The sequence below is a fragment of the Panthera uncia genome, chromosome D4 (assembly GCF_023721935.1).
Source record: "Panthera uncia isolate 11264 chromosome D4, Puncia_PCG_1.0, whole genome shotgun sequence".
Lineage (NCBI taxonomy): Eukaryota > Metazoa > Chordata > Mammalia > Carnivora > Felidae > Panthera > Panthera uncia.
This window is the reverse complement of record NC_064807.1, coordinates 53,084,427-53,106,381: the sequence shown is the minus strand read 5'-3', so window position 1 is coordinate 53,106,381 and position 21,955 is coordinate 53,084,427. Positions and strand designations below refer to the sequence as shown.

Here is a 21,955-nt window from a genome sequence, read left to right as displayed (position 1 = left end):
TCGTGCCCTGTGTCTGGCTCTGTGCTGACAGCTTGGAGCCTACTTTGGATTCTGTGTCTCCTTCTCTCTCTGCCCCTCCCCCACTCGTTCTCTCTCCTTCTCTCTCTCTCTCTCAAAAATAAACATCAAAAAAAAATTTTAAAAACATAAAATGATATCTAGCTATATTTGGATGAGAAGGATCTGGAAGATCCTTTTCTGTTCAAAAAGCACAGGATCAATGCCGTTATTTAGTAGAAAATAGGACAATCCAGATTTCCCTCCCTTGGTTTCCAGTTCATCTATCTCATTACTAATAGGCACAGGGTCCTGGATAGATAGTTTTATTGATAGAATCTTGAATATTTGGGTTTTCATAAATTATACAGTTTTATAAGTAATCAATACTTATAACAGAAACCTGGTCTTCAAAATCTGAATACAAGCAATACAGTCAAAACTGGAGCTAATGGCTAAAATACTTTAGAATAATACCCTGTATTCAGAACCAACATATCCTCCTATATTCCGGAGTGGTATACTCTGATAGGCTCATAAAAGCTAATGCAAATTGTATGGTATTTCCCCCCTCTTTTCATTATTTGAGTCAAATAATAGGCAAACCTATTTCTTGAAACACAATGGAACACTGCCTCTTCCTCAAAGCCCTAGCTCAAATTAAATATTATGTTCATGAAAGCTTATTGAATCATTAATTGCATGCCCATATGAGAAATTCCTTATGATACATAAATATTTCCTTGTTGAATATGGGAGTAAAGTATTTACACTTTTGGGGTGCCTCGGTGGCTTAGTTACTTAAGCGACCGACTTGATTTTGGCTCAAGTCATGATCTCAAGGTCACAAGAGTGAGCCCCTGTCAGGCTCTGCGCTGAGTGTGGAGCCTGCTTGGATTCTCTCTCTTCGTCTCTCTCTGCCCCTTCCTTGCTCATACACGTGCATGTGCACTCTCTCTCAAAATAAATAAATAAACATTAAAAAATATTTACACTTTTTTTTGCTTTGGATATTTAAAAACGATGGTGGTCTCTGGCATGTAGAGGGAACGACAAGGAATCCCAGGGCTTGAGTTCTATTAGGAGTTGTGATTTAAATTTGTTTTAAGGTTTTTAGCCTGGCAGAGCCATCCTGAAGAGGAAGAGCTGAAGAAACCTATTTTGAATTGGAAAAGAAAAACTCAGTGTATTGTGGTATGGATGTATTTAATTCTTTTACACTTCCTGCGAAGTCAGAGTAAGTGAGGATGCCAAGCAAGCAAGAATGGCTGAAGTTTAATGGAGTTTCTCACATGAAAGCTACTGGAATGAGGAAATTCTAGAAGAGAGAAATCTACAATAGTGCATTGCCTGTGTCTGTTCTTCTTAATATTTGAATGAGAATGGGAGAGACCTTATAGACACCATTTGTTCCCAGTTGCTATAGACCCAAAATAGTTTTTTACAACAAGGGTTGGGGTATGTATGGGTCTCAATTATCACTCAGTGGTGAACCTCTGGAAAGAAAGCCCATGAATCCCTCCAGTGAGGATATGGAAAAAGACTTCTGGTGTGGGTCAAAAAAGGGGACAATATATAATGGAAATGGAAATCATGATAGTAAGCCAGATTTAGAATTCAATCTTAGGGTGGAAGAAAAGAAATTTCTCCATGGAATCTGGCTGAGGCAATGAAAGTACTGAGTACAAACTCTGATATGTCCAAGATTTTTCCAAAATCGTGTTCTTGGTTTCCTCCCCACAGAGCCTCTCATACCATGATGATCCAGGATTCCAGCTTCTTTGGGGAAGATTCACAGGGAATTTAACCGAATGTAGGGTGGAAGTGAGGTGACTAAAGCAGAGGTGAGTGAAGCCCAGAGGGTTGCTGGGCTCCACACTGGGGGTACACACACAGTGTGTACATTTCAGAGCCTCAGATACCTTACTTACATAATATATATTGGTGGGATTCAGTGTTGCCTTTTGCTCTTGGCCACATTAGTCTCAAATCTGAGGGTTCTAGAAATTGAAGCAAATGCAATTTTAAGGCGTTCTTCAGAGTTTGATACCTTTACTCACTTACCAAAGTCACAAACTCAAATCTTTTTGATGTAAGCTGGCCAGTGACACTTTGTGCCCTTTGAATGTCTGTGAGAGCAGATCAGTTATCTAAGTTGGACATCTACGCGGAAGGCTGCTCCTCCAATTTGTCACCAGGTTTTATGGGTGTGGAGGGCACTTCCAGATTCAGTTTGCTTGTGATTTGGGTTGGGAGGTGAGGAGGGTGATGGTTGGGGTATCAGGTTGAATCGCTAGTGTGCAGGATGAGTGAAGCAAGTTGTAGGCTGACTGGGGCCTTGTGCACAATCAGCTTAATCAAATTTTGGAAGCAGGCAATGCTTAAATTTGGCATCTTCAACCTCTCCCTAACAATCATGCGCTTCCTGAACTGGCCAGTCCTTTATTACTTTTCTGCTCCTTATCCGGTCTATCGTGTTGCTATCACCACTAAACTGAAAATAAAGACAGCGTTAGATAATGGCTTAAGCTGCACATCTTGGCAGAAATGTCAGTAAGGCACCCTTGGCAATCTTTCTCAGAAGATTTCCAGACTGAAAGAGGTGACTATTGAAAATGAACAACCCAACGACAGTAGGTGCCCTGGAGAATCATATGTACTCAGTTCTCCTGGCCCACCTACCTACTCTGATGGCTGCCTGAACTTGTGACTGATGAGCAAGAATCATGGCTCATGTTATTATCTATCCGTCAATCAAAACTTTCCCTAATTTCCTCAGGCAACCCACTCTTCATGGGAGTATGTAGTCTGGCTGTGTGCTGTTCCTGTTATGTTAATGGAGGATTCTCAGAAAACAGGAACCAACAGAGTGATGTGTTAGTTTTGAAAATTATAGCTTTGAGAGCAAGTTTTTAAAATAGCTCTTTGCATATGTGATGAGAGAAAATCGAGAAACAGAAAAGTTTTCTGAGAGGGTTATACTTAGCTTGAAGCTCTGAAAGAAAGTTGGAAGGGAGAAATGGTCACAAAATCCTAGATCTCCTTGAAGTCATCAGGTTTTCTGCTCAGATGTGAGTATTCACAGGGCTGCTGAGTCCCTGATTTATAGAGGATGCTCCTAGCATTTCATTGCCCCCAAAGAAGCCAGAAACATGGGGCTTCTTCCTGGCTGTGTGCATGAAGAAGTGGGTGATGTCCAGAGTGACCATAGCTTTACTCAGTCCACAGTGGGAGACTCTTTTTTTTTTTTTTTTTAATATATGAAATTTACTGTCAAATTGGTTTTCATACAACACCCAGTGCTCATCCCAAAAGGTGCCCTCCTCAATACCCATCACCCACCCTGCCCTCCCTCCCACCCCCCATCAACCCTCAGTTTGTTCTCATGCTTTGGCTCTCTCCCACTCTAACCTCTTTTTTTTTTTTTTCCTTCCCCTCCCCCATGGGTTTCTGTTAAGTTTCTCAGGATCCACATAAGAGTGAAACCATATGGTATCTGTCTTTCTCTGTATGGCTTATTTCACTTAGCATCACACTCTCCAGTTCCATCCACATTGCTACAAAAGGCCATATTTCATTCTTTCTCATTGCCACGTAGTATTCCATTGTGTATATAAACCACAATTTCTTTATCCATTCATCAGTTGATGGACATTTAGGCTCTTTCCATAATTTGGCTATTGTTGAGAGTGCTGCTATAAACATTGGGGTACAAGTGCCCCTATGCATCAGTACTCCTGTATCCCTTGGATAAATTCCTAGCAGTGCTATTGCTGGGTCATAGGGTAGGTCTATTTTTAATTTTCTGAGGAACCTCCACACTGCCTTCCAGAGCGGCTGCACCAATTTGCATTCCACAGTGGGAGACTCTTGAAAGCGAAAGTGAGTGCTATTCATCATTGCACTGGAAGAGCGGGAGTAAACCAAGACTGTGGTCCAGACGATTTGAGAGGTATGATCTCCCTAGCATTGCACCTTTTCCAGGTGGGCAGACTGATTTGTTAGTGCTTTCTAGGTCTACTGGCTTCAGCAGCCGGCAGATTAGATGGCCCCAAAGAGCAGTATACAGGAAATGGCCTATCCTGCTGCACACAGGGTCTTGCAGAATCACTGACTCCTCTGCTAGAGTATGTTCCGATCCTACTTGTGATGAAATAGGCTGGGACAATTTATGAGAGCATCCAAAAGTAGGAGTGGTCTGAGTAGTGAGGAGATGTGGAGCCCAGCCTCAAGTCTTTCAGAATTAATGGCTTTGCTCAGAAGTCTTCTAGTTGCTTCTGGGAAAGCAAATCATCTTACCAAGTACCTAGGATAGCGGTTGGGAAATTAGCTATTGGCAAACGATTTTTACAGCGCTTGCCGCTAGCATTGTAGGTGGGCACGTTCTGCCATAACAATTTGGGACAAGTGTCCCAGGAGTTCCAAGCATGGCCTCTGGAGTCAGACTACCCAAGTGTTAATCCCAGCTGGACCACTTGCTGCCTGCGAGGGCAAGGCACTACATTGCCCTGCACTTTAGTTTTCTCAACTGTGAGATGACTATAATAATACTTCTAGCACAGACTTGTTTCAAGGATTTTAGATTTATAACAGCCCCTGGAAATGAATGTTCGCTGTAACCAATAAATGATCCCCATGGTCCTGAACCCCCCAGATCATTACAAGGAGCAGAGATGGAACAGCTGTAGCCCATTAGACAACCCTTATCTTTGACTATTTGTGTTTTTACCATCTCCTCGTGCAATTTATCTTAACCATTTTTCTGCCCCATTACCAGAGGTTTTGTAAGGCACCTGTTCCCAGCTGGGATTTGAGGGTAGGGGACATACGTCCCCAGTAGACTCATTAGGAGATTGCTGAAGCTGTGGGTAGATCCCTTGTCTTGACTAGGCTTAATTTTTGTTCTGTTGAGATCAGCAGTGGCACAGAAATTTTAAGACATCGAGGGGTCTACAAACCATTCAAAGAATCATTCTAAGCCTTTTCATTCTCTATTCAAAATAGAATTACACGGGGGGCACCTGGGTGGCTCAGTCAGTCAAGCATCCGACTTCGGCTCATGTCATGACCTTGTGGTTCGTGAGTCTGAGCCCCATGTCAGGCTCTGTGCTGACAGCTCAGAGCCTGGAGCCTGCTTCAGATTCTGTGTCTCCCTCTCTCTCTGCCCTCTCCTACTTGTGCTTTGTCTGTCTGTGTCTCTCTCAAAAATAATCATTAAATTTTTTTTTTTAAACAGAGTCACATGACTCTCAGATACCATCACATTGGTTTTCGCCTACAGCCTGGGAGGTGAGTTCTTCAAAAAGCACTAGCAGGCTTTTTCCCCCATATTTGTGGGCATATACCCCCTGACCGACTTGTCTGTCTTAAGGATAGTTCTAAGTAAACTGCTTCCCGGCTCCTTTTATTATCCCTGAAGAGGGAAATAAGTTGAGTTCAATAAGCAGCTCCAGGTTTTGAGACTGACATTAAAAAATAAGCTGGCAGGATTTTTGAGCTAAGACTCTCAGAGGAACTTAGCAAACATATATTCCACATGCTACAACAATGGAAAATTTGTCTTTCTGAGAACAGGTATCTATAAATCTTGGTGTGATTTTCTTGAGAACAAAAGCTAACTGTCAAACTGATTCCTTAAATAAAGAAAAGTAACTTTAAATATATTGTAAAAGCTAAGAGGACTTTTAAGCCTATTAAATAGAATTTAATTATGATTTCAGTGAAACTTTGCAATACCAGAGTGTCTGTGGATATGCATGAAATGGAGGCAATTTAAAGATTTTTTTTTCCTTCTTTGTCATAATATTGATATACCAGGGATCAGCCGTAGTAGCCCCATTTGATAAATGCTCAAAGCAAAATACATTTTTGCTCCAGCCCTAGGTACCTTCTACCAGTATGCTCTGACCTCAGAATGAGGGTCTCAGTGAGATCCATGTGAACCCAGGGGCTGCCTTGGAGGTGTGGGGTCCTGGAAAGCCTGACTAAGGAAGATGATATGACTGTATTGAATCATCTGGGAAGTCTCTCACCTAACTGCACTGTGTGTCATAACACCACTCTGGCTATCCCCTGAGTTTTTCCTAAAGAGTAGATGGAGCCACTGATGAGCCCCCAAATTCCTGGAGGCTTCGTCTTAGCTCTGTCCATGACCACCGCTCTGCCCTCAGGTCCCTCTGTTGGACACTCAGGTCTTCATACCTAAGTATATCCTTTCTTCCTTGCCTTAGTCTTTGATGTTGCCTTTTTGTTAGCGCTCCTGCTCCCTTCTACAACCTCGCTAGTATTGCAGAACCTAGAAGCCCGGAAACTACTTATCTTACAATTCTTTGCCAGTAGAGCTATGGTTTATGTTCTATTCCACGAGAAGGTCTCACACGGTGTTTGGAAGATGGAAGAAGAAAAGCCATCCCTTCTTCAGCAGTGGTGAGCAGGCACGTGGGCTTCAGTAGACAGCAGCTGTAGGGTTTTGACAGTAGTTTTGGGGTGACCACCTGTGATTCAGCGGTGGCAGTTCCTTGCAACCTTTGGACATTCATCTAGCTGAAATTCTAATCCTTTGTTTCCCTTTGGTATTTTGGCTTTAGTTATTTATTGCTGTCAGATTTAAAAATGTGCCTTCTAGAATACTTTCTAACTATTAAAGTAGAACAACAGGAATGGTAGTAGTAATATTAAAAAGTATCACTCATTAAGCAGTTACAAGTGTCACACACTGTGCTGAGATTTTAAGTGCTCATTTAATCATTAAAAGAATCGAGGTAGTCTTTCATTTTTATTATGTCTGTTTTACAATAAAAACAGACCCACAGAGGTTAAGTCCAAGGTCGTATAGTTGGTTTAGAGCCAAACCAGATGGAAATTTAGGTCTCTCTAGCCCCAATGTTTCTGTTGATTCATTTAATAAATATTTTTTGAGCACTCATTTTGTCCCAGGGACACTTTTAGGTGCATGAGAGGAAAAAAACTAGTACCCCACAAAAATCAACGTGCCACAAAAAATGAGGAGGTGAGTGATGGAGTCCAACTTGAAAAATTTGTGGGGAATAACAGGCACATATATGCCATCAATATGCTGTTATGGTTATTTAAGAATGAAATAAAAATATTTTTCTTTGAGTCTATGCGTATTAGTTTTTCAAAAAACAACAGATTTGCCAGGATATACAAACCTACTCAGCTGCTTGAAACTATTTAATAAATAGAACTGTTTGCCCTAGACATGCTATGAAAAAAATTACTTGATACAAAGAATGCCATGAACTGAGAGAGTTTGGGAAGCTCTGGGCTAGAGGATAGAAGTGAGATAAATTTCAACTTTAGATTTACTGATGTAGTCTTAAAATTTTATCAGTTGCTCTAAATTTCAGGTTTTATCTTTTCCTCAAAGCACATCTCGATCCTCTGTAAATATATGTGCCCTGTGCTTTACTTTAAAATTTTCCTAAAAGCAAAGAAATACAGAGAAATGCAGGCAGGGTTTCCTTGTTAATAAAATACTGCAGCTTCCAACTGCTGTTACTAGTCTTACACAGCTTTTTCCATTTTTCAAAACTTAATTAAAATGCCACTTTTGTAGGGAAATTAATTATGAAAAAAGGAATTGAGTATTCGGAGTCATATTTTGGAAGCAGACAAGGAATTGCTTCCTTAGAGAATGCTCTGAATCTGAAATCATCATTCTGTGCTGATGCCCCCCCCTCCTCCCCCTCCCCGTTGTCCCCTGGGGCTGCCCCTTCATGGGGACCTTGTTCTCCACCCTCTTCCCACCGACCTCTAGTTGAACAGAGGCTTCAAATCCATGTGTCGCCAGTGATTTTCTAAAATTGGCTCCCTAAAAATTCAGAGCCCGTTTATTTCTCTAAGGAGCTTGTATGGTATGGTATTTGACATTATTTTTTTCTAAAAGGCAAGTTAACTTGTGTTTGCCAGAATTTATTCTCTTGCTGGTCAATTATTTCTGTGTTCAGGTCCATTGTGAGTTTTCTGATCTTATTCTCACAGAGATTCCTTAGAGTTTATGAACCAATGAAATCTTGTTATAAGCAACTTCCAGACACTCAGTTTGAACTAAATATATATGTGCTTTTTATAAAAACAAAAACAAAAATATTGTTAATGGTATCCTTTCCAAACCCTTGAATCCCCCATTAGTCATAAAGTATTCTAACAAGCACATGAGATGATAAAGGGTATAGGCATTTTTTTTTAAAGTTTATTTATTTTGAGAGAGAGCGAGAGAAAGCATGACTAGGAGAAGGGCAGAGAGAGAGGGAGAGAGAAGATCCCAAGCAGGGTCTGCACTGTCAGCATGGAACCCAATGTGGGGCTCGAATTCATGAACTGTGAGATCATGACCTGAGCCAAAATCAAGAGTCGGACGCTTAACAGACTGAGGTGCCCAGGTGCCCCAATATCATTTCTTTAATAAAGACTCTCATTTATCCGCAGACCTGTTTAGCAGCCTCTGTTTCACACTCTAATCTAGTCATCCTTTTGAGACACTCAACTCTGAACAGGGAATCACAAGCATCATTCTTCTCCAGCTGACTTCCAGTACCCTAAGTATAAATAACATTTTCTTGATATCCCTGTATCTAAAGCATTTAGCACCCTAAACAAATAATGCTTGGTAAACATTTGTTGAAGGAAGAGAGGAGGGAAAGGTGGAAGGAAAGAGAGAAAGAAGGGCGGAAAGAACAAAAGAGAGAGAAAGTATGGGGAAGAATGGGTCCAAAAGTTATTTACTGAAACCTATAATGACTACAGCAATTAGAAACAAGTAGGAACCTGCTTTTACTTATTTTTAATTTTCTTATCTTTAATTGAAGTATAGTTGACAGACAATATTATATGAGTTTTAGGCATACAACATAGTGATTTGATATTTATATAGAAATGTCACCATGATAAGTGGGGTCACCATCTGTCACCACCAGTTACTATAATATCATTTATTCTATTTCCTGTACTGTACTGTTCATCTTCCTGACTTACTTATTTTAAAGCTTATTTATTTATTTTGAGAGAGAGAGAGAGAGTGAGAGAGAGAGAGAGAGAGATGGGGAGGGGCAGAGAGACAGGGGGAAAGAGAATCCCAAGCTGGTTCCACACTGTCAGTGTGGATCCCAACTTGGGGTTCAGTATCATGAACCATGAGATCATGACCTAAGCCGGAATCAAGAGTCAGATGCTTAACTGACTGAGCCACTCAGGTGTCCCCTGACTTATTTGCTTTATAACTAGCAGTTTGTACATCTTCATCCCCTTCACCTATTTCGCCCATCCCCTCACCACTCCCCCCGGCAATCACCAGTTTGTGCTCTTATTTATTTAGGACTCTGCTTTTAAAGTGTTTTCTAATAATGATAACAGTAGGCCTTGAATGGCAAAGAAATAACTGGTAATGGTGTCTGTCTTCTTGCCAAGCTCTGCAGATTAAAAAAAATACTAAGGGAAATGGCATAATCAGCAATTAAGTAAATCCACCAGCCTTTACATAAAACCTATCACTATACAGTAAAATAAGTATAGTGTAGTATAGAAGTCTACTTCTATAGAAGTATAGAAGGAATAGAATGAGTGCAAGGGCCGGTCTCCAAGAAATAGCAGACAGATGTCTCAGATAACCACAGAAATCACTCCCTGTAGCACTGATAAGGAAGAACAAAGCACAGACGTCATGATTCAAAGATTCTTCAATGACACTGAATCATTCTTTTCCACAGTCACTGTCAACTGATCAGGATTAGCCTCACGGCTTTCTTCCTTAGAATGTAAGCCCCAGGAAATCCAGGGAGCTTGTTTCTAACCTTGCATGACTTTTACTCCCCTCAGTTAAATACTCTCCACAGTTCTTTTCCACAATAGTTGCTTTAATCAGAGGAACTATACTGTCTGCTCCTGTTTCTCTTATGTGTGAGTATTTTGCATTTAACAACTTGACCATCCACAGGGTCTCCTGAATGAATATCTACCTGAGTGTGTATTTCCAATAGGCCAGTGGCGTCCCTTTGATTTATTGACCCAAGTCTAGCGATCACCCTATCATCACTTAAGTGCAAATCATTGATTGGAGGAGTCCTGGGGAAGAGCGGGATTGGTCCTTGTAAAATCATTGCTGCCTCTCAGAAAAGCAAATAAACCTTATGCCAGACTCTGTCACATCACCTCACATGAATTGGCAGGGTCATTAAATTTGCTTTCACCACAGTGTAAATAATTCAGACCAGAGAGATTAATTGGCTGATTTTTTAAAGAAAGAGAAACCATGGATTTACAGTCATTGCTTGTTAATTTAAGGTGTCATAGCAACCCAGGATACCCAAAACACTGGACTTTTCCTTTTGCTTTGCCCAAACTATAGCAATTAGTAAAAAAGAGGGATAGAAATTCTGCAGGCACAGCCAGCAGTGAGTTAGAAGACCACTAGAGAGAGTCTTGAAGAGGGTTTCATGAGTGTATTCCATATTAGGGGTGGGGACCTTAAAATCCGAGGCCTCTAAGGAGGCCACTGAACAATAGACAGTGCCTACTGAGGCCAGTTTCCAAGAGATTTAGCAGACTTTAAACTCCTGAGGACAAGATTTGGTTTTCATTTACCTTTGTTTTTCCCTACCCTCTCCCCACCCAGAGTAGCTTCCCCCTAAATGTTTGCTGGTCACATGCCTCACTGTCAGGGCCTTACGAGGATAGTTTATACCTGATAACCCTTACTCTTGACCACTCACTAACTTACACCATAGTCCCTTGTGAAATTGCCTTCAATTAAAATTGTCCTGAAAACCGACAATCTCTTTACAACTAAATTTATTAGCTACTATTTTATTTAATAACTAAATTTAGTGGTTTGAATTGAGTCTTCATCCTTTTTGGCCCCATATTAGTGTTTAGCATTTGATCATCATGATTTCTTAAATCTTTCTCCTCCATTGACTTCCAATGCATTGCCTTATCTGAGGTCCTCTCTCCTACCTTCTCTTGGTTCCTCTTTCCTCTTGTGCCCTTGCAACTGTAACTTCTACAAACTTCTCTCCTTTATCTTCTCTTTACACTCTCTCAGAGATAGGGGCCTTAAATCTTCATCCATGTGTCTATTTCTTAGGAATTATTCATAGAAGACAAGTTACTGGGTCAAAGAGTATGTCTATTTTAAAATCTTTCAATTCATGTCACAAATCGCTTTCTAGGAAGGTTATAACAGTTTACATTCCCACTTGCAGTACATTAGAATGCCTACCTTGCTGTATGCACATCACTGTAGAATGATAGCTTTAAAATATTTGGTAATTTCTTAGGTGAAATTAATAATACAATTCTTTTTTATAGTGTAGCTAAACATCTTAAAATGCTACATGTTTGGGGAGCCTGGGTGGCTCAGGTCATGATCTCACAAACCGTGAGATTGAGCCCCACATCAGGCTGTGTGGTGAAAGTGTGGAGCCTGCTTGGAATACTCTCTCTCTCTCTCTCTCTCTCTCTCTCTCTCTCTTTCTCTCTCTTTCTGCCTGACCCCTGCTGGTGGCCTCTCTGTCTCTCTCAGAAAAAAAAAAAAAAAAAAAAAAAAAAAAAAAAAAAGCTACATGCTCTAGGCCCTTTTTATGCTGGGGATCTCTGAGTAGATGTGAAAAGAAAGAAAGTGTCAGGGGACCAAGAGGTCAGGGGGCCAAAAAAGGACAATTATGAGATTTGGTTTAGTTCACCAAATAGTTTTATGCCACTGGGAGCAATGAGCCCCTTTTATGATCCATACAGACCTATGGATCCTGAAATTAGGTGCAGAGACTGGGGGTGCCAGTGTTTCTCCCACCTTCTGTAGTGGCTTCTGGCATATTCTGGTCCAGAGAGAGTTTAGGAAGGCATTACTCATTATGTCCTCACTAATAACATGGTGGGGAGAAATTCTGCCCAGGTTTTGGCAGGTCTTCTCTGTATTTAATACACAGGGCTACTGTCATTACTGGTGATAGTATATAACTTCATAAAAGCTGGGACTAGGCATACCAAACCTACAAAGAATCCTTAAAGCCTTTCAATTGACTTCAGAAATATCACTAGCACGTATATTTTTATGAAAGATACGATCTTCTTGCAGAAGAATTTACAAAGATAAATAAGACCCATACTCTGCTTTCAAGTAGCCCATGTAACCAAGCAAAGAGATAAAACAGACGTTAAAGTGAACGTTAAAGCACATGCATGCCAGTAAACCGAGTGCCATTAGGTTAAGTACAAATGAAAAGCATGAATGAAAAATGGAGGAACTGTCAGGAAGAAACATTTATAATCTGATGGAAATGGGCAAAGTTTCACAAATAACATGGCATTTGCTATAAACGTAAAAGGCCGGACAAGATTTTCACAAGTAGAATGAAGGTTTGATTTCGGGGGAGGAAGCAGCATTTCAAATGGAAGAAATTGTGCACGGGCAGAGGTTATGGATGGAGGACAGCAGTTTCTCCAAGACTGGCAGGTTCATGTTCAAATTGTGGGTAAGTGTCAAGATGATGAGACTGTATTGCATTCAGTAGCCATTGGGAGCCATTGAGAGGCTCTGAATATGGAAAAGATTTGGTACTGAGTTTTATGGAGAAGTGGTATTGTGACAGCAGCGTGAAGTCTAGATTAGAATAAAGAATGGGACTATGATGCCCGATTAGAAGGCTATTATTCCATTAGTCCAAGAAGAAAGTAAAGTACACTTGAATCAGGGAGGCAGGAATGAGAAGAAAAATGAGGAAGGAGATACAGAAAGGCCTGGTGGAAACAAAAGCTAATGACTTAGCACCTAATTAAATTTGAGACAAGGGGACAGATTTCAAATCCAGGTGCCCAGGAGACTATTAAAATTATGGCATTATTAATAGATAATGAATGCAGAAGAAGGAAATAATGTAGGGAGAGAAATGAGTTTGAATTTGAACATACTGCTTTTAATCTATTAGTTTTTATTCATTTACTTGCTAAGTAGGCAATTGGAAATGAAGGTTTGGGAATTAGGAGAGAAAAAAATAATTAGGAATATTTAGGGCCAATTAGCATGATTAATCTTGAGAGGAGCGCACGACCCAAGGTGGGTGGATCAGATTCCTTTCTTAGGAACAAAAGAAAGTGGGGAATGGCCTGTCTGCTCTGCTGACAGCCAGGCGCTCTGCAGCGTGAGCTAGCTAGTCAAGAGGGAGGAATGGGGATGAATGAGGGAGAGTCTTGGTGGCACTCGAGGCCCTAAGAAATGACTGCATTCCTTTCCGTGGTTACTTGAGCCTTATGATAAATGTATTCCTTTGCCTAAACTAGTTTGAAGAGAATCGCTATAATTTGCAACCAAAGGAATCCTGACTATTAACATTATTAAAAAGGCAGACCTAGTCTTCAGATATTTCATTTCAATTTTAAATGTGCTATAGGATTTATTCTCTCATTCATTTGACATTTATTAAGTGTCTGTTCTGCTCTGGGCATTGTGATAGTCTCTGAAGATAAATTGGATATTGAATTGGAGAGAGGACTGAATGCAGCAGGAAGGTTTTGTAGCAAGTCTGGTCCTGTAGTAAAGACAAACCCCAATTTATGAATGGGCAGAAGTCCAAATACCCTCTCGTAAATTGGCTGACAGCTGGAAGAGATAACTCCACAGAAACCTCATTGTGAATGGTGGTGATGTGCCTGAGAGAGCTTGGGAGAAAGCCCACTGCATATTTAATGCAACACAATTAGACATACAGAACCATAGTGTGGCCACGTGTAGCATGTTTTCCTAAAAGGCTCATCTCAGGACAGCTTCTCAGGGCGGCACCTCAGAACGTCAGGTGCAGGTCAGGCTTGGGTGGATTCTCCTGGGTTGGAAGATGTCCTTGTTCCCACCTCGTGGAATGACTGTGGCAGCTGTAGCGTGTGGAATGGGATTTTCAAAATTCTTAATGTGTGAGAAAGGACAGGCATCTTAGTGGCGGCAAAGACCTTCCTGGGCATCGCAGCTCTGGTGGGGATCTCTCAGCCTCGCGGTCGTGTTCCCAAGTTACAGTTCTGTACAGGATATTTGCAAGTTGGGCATGTCAGAGGGAGGTGTATGCATCAAACAGGCGAATTTAAATTTCTACTGTCTGTGCAATGGGGACAAACTCATGATAATGTAATTGCAAGGTTTTATATTCTGAAATGTAAATGACAAAGAGATAAAGATTACACATGCTCACTCAGATATTTATTTTAGGCATGCATTTATCTATACATTTAACAAGACTTTATTAAGTACCTCCCATACCTTCCATGTGCTCAGCAGAATGGTATGCACTGGGATATGGAAATAACTAAATGCGGGAACTCGTAGTCTAATAATAGGACAAAATAATTAGTCAAAAAAACAATGAATGTAGCATTATTGGAGCACAGAAGCCCTTAACAGAGTTGCGATTCCTCCAAGATGCCCTTTTTTTCTCCATAGCGCCTATTACCCCCAGGCATAAAGTATATACTTATGTCTTGTTTATTTATCTTTCGTCACTTGAATATAAGTCCTGTGGGGGCACAGGGAAAAAATGAATTCAGGCCTTCCCAGACACTTACAGGAAAAAGTAGGAAGAATGAGTGCTGTTTACTAGTCTGTCAAGGAGAAGAACGTGGGAAAGGCAGGGATGAAAAAAGAATATCTCAAGAAGTTTGACTCACAGAATCCTTGTGGACTGTGATAAAATAATAATAATAAAAGCAAATAATAACAGCAAATATTACTATAGGGCCATTGATGTGCAAGGCACCGCTGTGAGCATTTTGGATGCATCGATGCACGCAACTTTCAGAAGCCTGTGGATTGGTGCTATTTTGGTTCCCGGTTACAGGGGAGGACACTGAGGCACAGAGAGACTCTAAACAACTTGAGAAAGACCACCTGACTGGTAGGGACAGGAGCTAGGATGTGAACTCAGGTCTGGTGGGAGAAGGCGGAATAAGTCAGAGAGTGGCCAGATGAAAAAGGCTTTGAATATCATGCTAAGAAACCTTGCTTTTGCTCGGAGACAGTGGAGGACCTCTGAGCAGATTTCTGCAGGGGATCTACCTGATCAGATCTGGGTGTGAGAAAGAGCACCCTGGGTTAGAGTACAGGATAGACTTGAGGGAGAAGAGGGCTGCAAGAGTGAAAGTAGAGAAGAGACAATGGCAGCAGTTCACGGAAGTAATGAGGACTGAATTAGAATGCTGGCAAAGGGGGAAGAAAGCAAAGAGAAGAGTCAAAATGATGGAGGAGATATACGCCCCGAGGAGGATGATCCATTTTGCCAATTCACCTTCCTGGTAGCAAAGTTTAACGCTGTCCATTTCTCTGCCACCTTGCCCACATATAATTTTAGATTATTCTATAATTTTAAATTATTTCAAGTTTAATAGACAAATAATTAGTGTTGCTCCTATTTTCATTTCTTTGCTTGTTGAAGATGCCATTTTTTTCCACGTATGAAGACCATTTGTATCTCTATATGTAAATTGTTCTTTGCCTACTTTTTCTAGCATAGTGTATTTTCTTCTTAATCCCTAAATTTTTTGGTATTCTTTTATTCGAATCTCCACACTACTCAGGTAGAGGTATTCTGCCCCCTTCTCTGGTCTCTGAGACCTGTGAGGACAATGAATCTGATCAGCACTGAATCTGATTAGAACTCCTCCTAATCCCCGACCCTTCTTAACCCCGGTATGAGGTTGGGTGTGCCCCATAAGATAACTTCTGCAGTTACCACATTTGATTAAATACTTGTGAAATCTGATTCTGGTTTGAACAGCACCTGAGTAGTTTCATTTGGAGACGAGTTAAATCCTATTTAGCTACCATATTTCTAACATAAAATTAAGTAAATAAAGAGACTCTTTGAAACATTTTGCTTGAAACGTTCTTGCTTTGATTTATAAGGAATCTTAACATCAGTGTGGATTATTAAAAACAACAACAACAACAACAACAACAACAACAACAAATAACTTTTTTAAAAAGCAGATGGAAGGCAAAACCTGGGAACTTTTTGGCTCAAATACTTTCAGCCCTAGAACAGTCAACATTCTTCACTGTGAGCGTCCTCCAAGGATTAGCCTATTTCTGTTCCCCCCATTCCACACATAAATATTAACTACCCTTAAATACGACCCATTTACTACTATCATTAATGAAAAAATTTAAATGCCAAGATAGTGTGAGACAAACTTGGATCTAAATAATTGTTACATTGTGCTATTTGTTCTCTACAGCTTGGTTCTCTAGCCGTTCTTGACAGAGGGGAAAGCGAGCGTGCTTGCCTTGTATGATAATTACAAAATGCCAGAAGGAGACTCTTGCATTTTTCAAGAGGTTTTAATGACTCCCAGGAAACTGGGGTGTAGTAGTATAGATCTTGTTGAGAGGATATAAACTTAGAGTTACAGAAAAATGATTGTCTGGTTAGAATGTGGAGAAGGGATAGATACTAAAAATTCCATCTGAGTTGTTTGGACAGTCAATGGGAAATTGAACTTTATAGAATGTATTTTTTCATGTTTTCAGCCTGACAGAATGGTAACTAAAAGGGTGGAGGAGAAATGGTAGTGCAGAATTATATTATTGAATATAATCGAAACATATTGAAATAATATTTATAAAGACCACTGACTTCATCTTTCTTCCTCTGAGGAAAAAAAAAAAGCCCTAAAGGTATATGACATCAACTGGAATAAACTTAGCACTGAAGATAATAAGAATATAACAGAAAAGTATAATCTGCAATTATTTAAATTATTCCAAGAATGTTAAAAAATTTGTCACCTGTGTCATTGATGCATAACAATGATGTGTGTAATATGAAACCGATGTATTTCTTAAAACACAAATTCTTTGATATAAAGGTAATAAAAATACTATGTAAACTTTGGGAAAGATATAAATATACAAAGACTGAGGGGTGCCTGGGTGGCTCAGTCAGTTAAATGGCTGACTTTTGATTGTGGCTCAGGTCATGATCTCATAGTTCATAGGATCAAGCCCTGAGGAACCTGCTTGGGATTCTCTCTCTCCCTCTCTCTCTCTCCCCCTCCCCACTCTCTCTCAAATAAATATACATTAAAAAAAGACCAAAATAAGCTTAAATTCAGAAAATTGTTATGCATTTCCCAATGGTTTTCTTTTTAACTACTGTTGACTATAAAAACAATAAGAATATGGAGCTAGAATGTAGTATGCTGGGCTAAATAAGTCAGTCAGAGAAAGACAAATACCATATGATTTCATCCTTGTGTGGAATTTAAGAAACAAAACAGATGATCATATAGGAGGGATGGGGGAAGAAAGGAAAACAAACTATAAGAGACTCTTAACTATAGAGAACAAACTGAGGGTTGATAGAGGGGAGGTGGATGAAAGATGGGCTAGATGGGTGATGGGTATTAAGAAGGGCACTTGTGGGGCACCTGGGTGGCTCAGTTGGTTAAGCGTCTGACTCTTAATTTCAACTCAGGTCATAATCTCACGGTTTGTGGGTTCAAGACCCACATAGGGCTCTGCGCTGGCAGCATGGAGCCTGATCAGAATTCTCTCTCTCCCTCTCTCTCTGCACCTCCCCGACTCACGCTCTCTCTCAAAATAAATAAACATTGAAAAAAAGGAGGGCACTTGTTGTGATGAGCACTGGGTGTTGTATGTAAGTGATGAATCACTGAATCTACTCCTGAAACCAATATGCACTGTCTATTAACTAATTAAAATAAAATAAAATAAAATAAAATAAATAAAACTATTCACCAATGCCAAGTAATATAAAGCAGGAAAAAAAAAAGAATTCCTCATAAAGCATGTGTAAGATATCAACATGTAATATAGTCTAAATATCATCATTACTTTCATCCACTTCATGAAATGCTACATTTTTTTCAAGGTTTGGAAATTTCCCTTTGCATTCTTTCTGAATAACATTCAAACTAACAAAGTTGACTCAGTAATTAGGGATGCTTGTACAAAGCAGGGGAAGATGTTAAGAGAGTAGCCTGACTTTGTACATCATTAGTTCATATCAAAATTCTTCATTTTATGACAACTTTTGAATTATTTGGGATGATATTGCAGAGTTTTAAGGAACTGAATTTTCACAAAACATGATGCTCATTGAAAAAAATCAATGTTATGTGAATATAAGTGTTCATGACTTACATTTTTGTTGAATATATAGTATTATTTTTCTATTTAATGTTTTCTAAATCAAATTCTGTTTTCTCCGATATCAACAGGGTAACTATTGCAAGAAAGAAAACAAAGTTTCTCTTTTTTCTCTTTTGAATTTATGGAGTATATTTTTGCTTATCATTCTATATTTGACATTTTTGTTTCATAGCTGTAGGTAGGTTTCTTACATTCGTCAACATTTATAAGTTAATCTGACACATAGGAGTGCATTTCACTTAAAAAGGAGGGAACAACCTAGATATTTCATTTATTACTATCACTCCTATATTTCATCTTATTTCTGTTATTTCATATAATATTTTCTGATTCCGTATATTCTTGTTTTACCATGTTTTGTCACATTTGCTTTAAACTTTTGTTTCTGATAACTATATTCTGTCAATGTTCCATGAAGAAAGGAAGTTGGCATTTGATACAAAATAGTTAGAATTTCTAGAGATGCAGACTCTAACCTGGGACTCCAGGAATGAATTTCTCAACTTTGAAGAACTGACCTATCAAAAGAGCTGCTATCTTTGAAATAACCTTAGAAATACTGAGTTTAAGAATATGGTGCATAAGTTGATATCCAGCATGTAGGAAGCTGGATTCTGCAATTAACTGCTACCCCTGCTGCTGCCATGGCTACATTGCCTGGGAAGCTGGAGACATTCTAGACCATGTTGTAGTGGCAAAGCCTTATGCCTCCACAGCCCTGTTTGCCAGGAGCTAAAATAGAAAAAGAGGCCAGGGATAATCTTGGTTTCACTTCCGCTTTCCAAAGGTTCTGTACTTTTACTTGACTGGTGAGAGCTAATTTTCACCCCAAACCCTAGCTATTGAAAAAGCCTGGTCCCAAATGCATCGCTTTGGTCCCCAGACTGTGTATAGGAAGGTCCCCTAGGAGGAGAGCGGGACGGAAATGGAGGTGGCCAATCCACAGTATCTGTTCCGAGATGGTTATGTTTTATTTCTAATCCTCTTTGAATTATTTGAAACTTCTCTGAGTTTTTTAAAAGTTTTGTTTTACAAAATCACTCTTTAACTTGATAATTCTGAGAGGCAAGCGGTAATTCTCAGGTTTTGTTTATACATAAGTTGTTTTTGAACCTAACCTTTACATTTTGTACGTACATAAGAAACTATGTAATATTATATATATATAAAGTATATAAAATTATTAATATTTCAAAACAGTTTTCTTGATATTTGCTTATAAGTTAATGGCCTATTGTCAGAGCCATCCTCCTTTGTTCCACTAATCTTTTGAATTTTATCCCTAGGTGTTTCTTTTTTTTTTTTAATGTTTATTTATTTTTGAGACAGAGAGAGACAGAGCATGAACAGGGGAGGGTCAGACAGAGAGGGAGACACAGAATCTGGAGCAGGCTCCAGGCTCTGAGCTGTCAGCACAGAGCCCGACGCGGGGCTCGAACTCACGGACCGTGAGATCATGACCTGAGCGAAGTCGGACGTTTAACCGACTGAGCCACCCAGGCGCCCCAATCCCTAAGTGTTTCAATGGAAAGTGTTGAAAAAATGTATCTGAGACATTCTGTGAGTATCCAAAATTGTAATTTATTGACTTAAGGAAGTGTAATGTGCTATAACAACACATTCTTTCCTCAGCATTATCATTTTACATCTTAATGCTATTTCTTAGTTTAAATATTTTTTAATTTCTTGTAATTTAAGTATAGTTGACATACAATATTACATTAGGTATACAACATAGTGATCAGACAGTTCTATACATTGTACAATGCTCACCATGATAAGTGTAGTTACCATCTGTCACCATACAATGTTATTAAAATATCATTGACTGTATTCCTTATGCTGTACTTTTCATCCTTTAGGAGGTTTTTATTTTTTTTTTTTTGCAGGCTTTTATTATAAGTTTTTAAAATGTGGTCAATTTCCCCGAAGTAGCTTAAAGCAGAGTGATGTAGCTAGCCTTCATGGATTTTTCCCAAAATTATCATGATCTGGAATCATCCCTTACAATCTCTTTTATGTCAGTGAATATGCTTCATAAACATTCTAATTGTCTGATATTTAAATCAACCCACTAAATGTTAATTGTGTACTTAATATATTTCAGGATTATAATAATAATAGATCATGAACCTTTGAGAATGAATGCCTCATCTCATTCCCATGTGGGTATGGTCTAACATAAATATAAATCAATAAACACTCTGACAAAAGTATAAATGAGATATAAAGAGTGTCATTAATTCTGCCTGGGGGTTAAAAATCAGGGCAGATTTCACAGAGGAGGTAACAGTTTACCAAATCTCTCAATTTTCTATTTTAAAAAATTACAAAGCAAAACAGAGGACAGCCAGTAGAACTGTTGCTTTAATTTAAATAAAAAATCAGAACAAATGTGAAACATTTTACACTTGTGATTTTTGTTTATGTTAAGACCTGTAGAAAAATAAAGGTGATGATGATAATGATTTTAATAGATGTTACTTGTTGCAGCTGGCTGGGTTCCTATTCCCTGCCCATGCTAACACCTTAATTTTCCTTCTGGTATCTACCCCTTTTCTGATTAGTAGCAACTGTGTGGCTTCAGAGCTTGGCCCCAGCTTAGATGTGAGCTCTAATTAGTCTATTTCAATTAACAAAATTCCCTTTCTTAGCCAGTGATTGGTTTAAGGACCCAAATCTGTGACAAACTGAGTAGGAGTTCCTTGACCAGAGATAGGTTCAGGAAAGGGCACCCGACTAAATTTGGGCCAATGAAATGTAAGGGGAATTTTGAAAAGGGGATTCTGGGAAACTTTTCCTTACTCTGAAGGGAAAACCTTAAGCAAGTTCTTTCTTGTTGGCCATTGGCAGATACATTGGGGATACTGTAGCCGTCTGATTCCGAGCCTGAAGATGAAGGTAATACACAGAGATGTTTACTACTTCCTTTTCCTCTTCAAGAATCACAGAGCAGTGGAGTTGAAGCCACTGAATTAAGTAAATCCTAAAACCCGAACGACCTATGGACTTACAGGTATGAGGGTCTATAAATGTTCCTGTTGTTTAAGCCAGTTTCATTTGACTTTTCCAATGCTTGCTATGGAAGGCCTTCCAATTAATTGAATAACTAACAGCTGAGAATAAAAAGAGCTAGCCCAAGACTTCAGATAAAATGCGATGGTATTTTTAAATAACATAAGTAAAAATAATAAAAGTGGGCAAGGGTGAAACTAGAGAACACATAATATTAGAAAGCTAACATAAATGAAAATAAAAAAGTAGAAAATGAGAAAAGTTACAAATCAATTTGGCAAATAATTGCTAAAATTGGGGAGAAATGACCAACTAAGCTATTGAAAAACTATAAAATTTTTTTGTGTACTGGTCAGGCTCTTTCAGTAAAAGAAAGGAATGACAGCATGTTACTTTACAATTGATAAAAATTAAATACAAGGGATGTTTCTGGCCAAAGGTACACAATAGAAATATCTGTGTAGTTTTTATTTTTTTATTAAAAAAATTTTTTTAGTGTTTATTTATTTTTGAGAGAGAAGGAGACAGAGTGTGAGCAGGTGATGGGCAGAGAGAGAGGGAGACAAAGAATCTGAAGCAGCCTCCAGGCTCTGAGCTGTCAGCACACAGCTTTACGCAGGGGCTCAAACCCATGGACCATGAGATCCTGATGTGAGTCGAAGTCCCACACCTAATGGACCAAGCCACCCAGGCGCCCCTATCTGTGTAGTTTTTAGAAAACATCTCATTCCTGGTGTTGGCCTTGGCACTTCTGATAAGACTAGTGTGATTGAG

The 21,955-nt window shown here is 39.3% G+C and overlaps 1 long non-coding RNA gene across 1 annotated transcript; it reads left to right on the top strand.

Moving 5' to 3' along the window:
* The first annotated feature begins 1,109 nt into the window (after positions 1-1,109).
* LOC125918649 (uncharacterized) lies at positions 1,110-21,313 on the top strand. The gene is made up of 4 exons (XR_007456529.1): positions 1,110-1,191; positions 1,741-1,841; positions 5,234-5,286; positions 21,020-21,313. It is a non-coding gene; the product is annotated as an uncharacterized LOC125918649 (long non-coding RNA).
* Positions 21,314-21,955: the final 642 nt, after the last annotated feature.